This window comes from Humulus lupulus, chromosome 6 (assembly GCF_963169125.1).
Source record: "Humulus lupulus chromosome 6, drHumLupu1.1, whole genome shotgun sequence".
In the NCBI taxonomy this organism is placed as follows: Eukaryota; Viridiplantae; Streptophyta; class Magnoliopsida; order Rosales; family Cannabaceae; genus Humulus; species Humulus lupulus.
In genome coordinates this window covers 159,516,704-159,522,703 of record NC_084798.1, presented here as the reverse complement: position 1 = coordinate 159,522,703, position 6,000 = coordinate 159,516,704, and positions in this window count along the sequence as shown.

Genomic DNA, 6,000 nt, shown 5'->3' with positions numbered 1-6,000 from the left:
TAACAATAAAGCATCCATTGATATAGTCATTACATACAAATTAACCCTCTAATAATAGTTCATAATTAACCGGGAATAAAATTACCGTTTTACCCTTTTAATTATATCTTGTTTCCTTAAGTACCATTGACTTTACTAGTAGATGATAATTCATAACTAAATTATGAATTTGAGCTCAATAACTTTTCAGTCCCAAAAGTCAACCCTTAAGAGAACCATTATTTAATATCCTACGAGAAGGTATACATTCCATATTTGTATACTATGCCCCCAGCCATTTACATTAATGAGTTCCCAAAAAAAGGTTTCTAGCCTGATCATTATGACAAACCCTAATGACTGAATCAAAGAACTCATATTACATAAACATGAGTTCATAGTAACTTCACGATTAAGATCTATTTGTATATGATCATCAGTTGATATATTTAATTAATACTTCGAAACGATATTTAACTAAAAACTAATAAGCATATCTGGTCTAGTTCTATATTGTAATGCCTTACTACCCAGGGACCATTATGTTGTGCATTTTCAACAGTGCTAAACTCGCTAACTGAGCCATTTGGCCATAATCGTAACTAAATGTGATTAACGGTTTAGGGTTAAAAAATTTGGTTAAAGATATAACATTTACTGTATACATTAGGATCCCAAAAATATATTTTAAAGGTTTATTATAATAAAATATTTACAACCAGCCGACCTAAGCGGCAAAATAGGGTTTATCCCTAGTTCCTCTTTAAACCATCGGTCGTGGCAGTCGAGTAGCCGCATATGTACACATCGTCTCCTAAGCTCTCCAAATCAAGGATGGCCCAGCTTTCTTCTGCCTTTACCTGCACCACATAGCACCCGTGAGCCGAGGCTCAGCAAGAAAACTCAATATGCTCATGAACAGGTAATAACATGTCACTAAATCATAATACGCATGCCTAGCAATAATAGCCCTATTCATGCATGCAAGTGAGTCCAAGTAAATGATTGTGGGCCCTGCCCTCCTGTATGGATGATTATCAAGTCAATCCTAAGTGAATATCAATAATTATTCTGGTAATCAAGCTGGGGCTTGCCACCCAATCAGATAAGTGAATATCAATAATGATTCTGGTAATCATGTTGGGGCTGCAGCCCAATCAGATAGGTGACTATTAAGTCATACTCTGAATAGATCTAAGGTCAAGCATTTCATGCTTATGTTGAAAATGCTTATGTCGATTAGATCTAATCTTTTTGGCTTGTGTTAAACACGCTAATATCGTTCTTGACTCATAAGCCAATACCATACGACCAGTGCTCAATACTACTGCCGAACTTGACTAATAAGTCACAGCTTCACAATCAATACTGACACCATTGTCATTTCTGACTATGGAGTCAGTTCCACTCACAAGTAAGCAATGCACCCAGGTGTATATCATATGTCAAATATCCAAATATAAGACATTCAACATGCTTACTCAACATTCACTAGCATAATTATGATCATGCACATTTACAGAGACTCAAGCTCTGATCAATCTCATATTCAATATTCATTCCATGCCCTAATCAAATGTGTTGCTATGCATTTACAATGAAATCAATGTCTATATATAGAGCACTCAACATGCCTCATCAATAACTATGCATGTCACATATTGGGTGCAGTTTTCTTACCTTTGGTCCAAGCACAGGTTACCAATAAAAAAGCCACAAGCACGATCGTATTTCCAAGCCCCTAGTAATAACCTAGTCACAATCATAATATAAAACCTCATCAAAATGAGTAAATAAATAATTCCAGACCCAGCCCAAGCCTCCGGGACATCGAATCCCACTCAACTGGGTAGTAGGATTGATCCCAGGCCCTTAGAGTTAAGTTCCCACAACTAAAAACCAAATCTGGGCAAAACTTTCCTTAAGCACCGCGGCCCCCAAATCCTGAGCCGCGGCCCGCCTCCAGCAGAAGCCAGACCACCTCTATGCCTGCACCTTGCACAGCGGCGTGCCAAACTTGCACCGCAGCCCTACCTGCCCATCAGCCAACCTCATCCTCTTCATCAAGCCTGGGTCGCGGCGCCCTAGAACAGCGTCGTGACCCAACCACGAACCAGCCAAAATCCTTCATTTTCTTCATTTAAAAACCTTCCAAAAACCTATCAAAACATGTCCAAAACCCAAAATCAAAGTTCCCAAACATCCTAATTAACCAAAACCATTAAAATCCAAACTTCAAATCATCCAAAAACTCATCAAAACATAAAATCCAATTCAAGCTTAAAAACTCTAAAACTAAAAACTTAAAACTTGGATTACCTCTGATTGAATCGTTTCCCAACTAAATCCTCCAGCAAAAAATCTTATAATCTTCCCTAGAATCGCTATGCCTCGATCCTTGCCTGAATCCGAGTCCTAAAACTCAAGTTTCCTTCGAAAATGCGATCGGCGTCAAAAAGGGAACGGGAGAGAGAGAGAACGTATTGAACATTCTTTTTATGTTTCCAACAGGTTACTTCAAGCTTAAGTATTCTCAAGAAAATCCTAACTCAATCTGAACTGGCTACCCTTTATAGGATAACTTAGCCTCAATCTCCAGACTCTCATAACTCAACACATGAGTCTCACCTAACCCATGCCCTCAACATGGAAATATAAAATACACTGTATAGGGCTGATAGTGCCAAAACCAAGGTCAACCCATAGGCAACCTCACAAATCCTATCCAGGATTTCCAACAGTCCTACTAATCTAGGGTTTAACCTGCTCTTATTTCCTCACCTCTTTCCATGGTCATATTATAAGGAAGATACAGTCTTCCACCTGGAACTCCATATTCCTGCATTTCAAATCATCAAAACTTTTCCATTTACTCTGAGATGTGAGCATCCAAGCTCTAACCTTTTCAATAGTCTCAATGATTCTTTGAACTACCTCAGAATCCAGATATAACATCTCACCCATCTCATTCCAATGAATGGGTGATAAACATTTCTTACCATATAGCATCTCATAAGGTGCCCCTCTAATAACTGGGTAACTCTCTCTCTGATTTACCATCAGTCTGAGGATAATGAACTGTACTAAACTCCAACTGTATACCCATCACCTTCTACAACCTTCCCAAGACTTGGAAGTAAAAATAGGGTCCTTATCTAACAAGATAGACTTCGAATTCCATGAAGACGTACTATATCTTTCTCACATAGGGGTCTATATACTGATTAACTGTATTACTTGTGCTTACTGGTAGAAGTGATCTGACTTAAATACTGGTCCATAATGACCAAAACCAAATCATGCCGACCCACTATCTTGGGCAGCCCCACTGCAAAACCCCTCGCGATGTTCCTTACTTCCACTATGGGATACACAAAGGCTATATTGGCTTTACTGATTTTCTGATACTCTATCTTGACCTACTAACAGGTTAAGAACTTGGCCACGTATTCATTATGTCCCTCTCCATCCCAGGCCACCAATATAAAGCTTCCAGATTCTGGTACATCTTTCATGATGCCTGGATGAAGAGAATAAGAGTAGTATGAGATTCATCCAAAATCTCCCATTTAATCTCAGTGTCCATCGGATCCCAAGTCCGATCCCTTTACTATAATAAACTCATACCTGACACTGCATAATCCTTAGCTAATTCAGCTAAGAAATTCTCCTCAATTTTCCCATCTGTGGGTCCCTCAACTATTTTTCCTTTGATCTTCTCTACAAGAGTAACTCACACATAATGTTGGCCACCTGGCCCACCAGTAACTCTGCTCTAGTTCTAGTCACACCGTTCAACAAACATGTTTCTTGGGCAATCACCCTTTTTGTCAATGAGGTATCATAATACCCTTCAAACTAGTTCTCATATGTAAGAAGACTCAGAACACTTCCACAAAGCACACACAATATCCTGCCAGTCCAAGGAAACTCCTGCCCCCTGAGGCGTTCCTTGACCTTGGTCAATCTCCGACTGAGAGTATATCATAATAATGTCGATCAAAATCATCACAAATCCAATTCAAATAATCTTTGAATACTCTGTTCATCTAATTCATCAAAACATAACTTAGCATTAACCAAATCCTCAAAACGTAACTCAGCACTCCCAGTGTCCATACCTAATATAGAAGGCAGCCTTCTCTCTATCCTTCTCCCTGATCTTTAGCTGATAATAATCAGATTAAAGATCCACCTTAAATAATATTGCCTTACTCAATAACTGAGCCTTTAGTTCTTACAATTCTGCTGAAGTCGTTTAATACAGTGCTCTAGACCTGGTTTCGTCCCTGGCAGCAATCGAATTACCATTCTATCTCTTTGTGTAAATGTAATATTGGCAAATCCCCTGGAAACACATCCAGAAAGTCATAGACTAATCCAGTCTGTCCTGATCCCACTGGCACAACCTAAGTGGTATGCACCACACTAGCTAGGGGTCCTATGCATCCTCCTGCAATAGGTCTCCAACTCTAAATACAGATGTCATCAGCATAGTGCCAACTACCACAAGGGTTTCCCACTCTCAAACCCAAAAGTTACTATCATTTCCTTGCAATATATCATTCCCCCACACTTGGCTAACTAATCTATATCCAGGATCATATCGAAGTAATTCATAACCAACCCTATCAAACCAACTGATGAGTCCCTTCTCACCATAACCTAACTTATCAGGACATAACCATGCAATCTGCATATCAAATCTATGCCTCTCTATATGCAACAAGCAAAGAACAACATGGCACCAAAACCAGTCAGCACAACACAAAAATCAGAACTAGAAAGCTGACCAACCACCACTGAGGAACCGACCTCAGTCTCTGACTCTGACTGCATCAGAACGAACACTCAAGCTGGAGTCGAGTTGTCCACCCTTTTTTGCTCATCCTTCCTTCACCTTGGGCAATCCTTCTTGAGATGCCCAACCATTCCACAAAAGAAACATGCCTTTGCTTGGTATTCCTTCCAATGATGCCTCTTGCACCAAGCGCATTTTGGGAAAGTCTCCAATTCTTATTCTTATCCGATCCAATAAATGGAGATGTCTCTGCTTAAGCTCTGTGCTCATCGACACTCTCCTTCTCAATCTGATTTCTTGTGCTCTCAATAGCAAGAGACTTCCCTACCACCTGAGCGTAGGTAGATATTTCATGCACTGGGGTGACCCAACGCCCTGAGCTACTCCGGGATTCAATCCCTGGATAAATCTTTCATTCTGAGCTACATCTGTGGGTACCATATCAAAATCAAACTTGGCCAACCCATCGAATTTGTTAACATTCTCGGTTACCAGGTTTAGACAAAAAAGCTACGCTAACCCTAAGCGTAGGGACATGGAGTTTTAGGTCAAGGAGCACGTGTTTTTGTGAGTTTTGCCACTGCGGGGAGTGATGTTGTTTGGAAAGAAGGGCAAGTTGAGCCCTAGGTTCGTGAAACCTTTTGAGATCCTGGAAAGGATTGGGCAGGTAGCCTATAGATTGGCTCTGCCCCCATCATTATCAGGAATTCATGATGTGTTTCATTTCTCGATGCTTCAAAAGTATGTGTCTAACACAATCCATGTATTGGGATATGAGGACTTGGAGCTACAAATAAACTTGTCTTATGAGGAGCGTCCAGTGCAGATCCTATACAGAAAGGACAAGGTTCTGAGGAACAAGACGATTCCTCTAGTTAAGGTTTTATGGAGGAATAGCAAGGTCGAGGAAGCGATCTGGGAGCTGGAGACTGTTATGCGGGATCAGCAACCCAAGTTATTCAGGTAAATTTCGATGATGAAATTTAAGTGGGAGGGTATAGTTATAACGTCCTAAATTGGTTAATAGGGCTTAGTGTCTCGATTAGTGTGCCAAGAGGGCATAAATGGATATATATATATATGTGTGTGTGTGTGTGTGTGTGTGGATTTAATGGTATATATGTGAGATTATGTGAAACATATGAGTTATATTAAGATATAATTGTTTATGCATGCTTATGTGTATTAAATGTGATTGTGGGCCTGTCTATGTGAAAAAG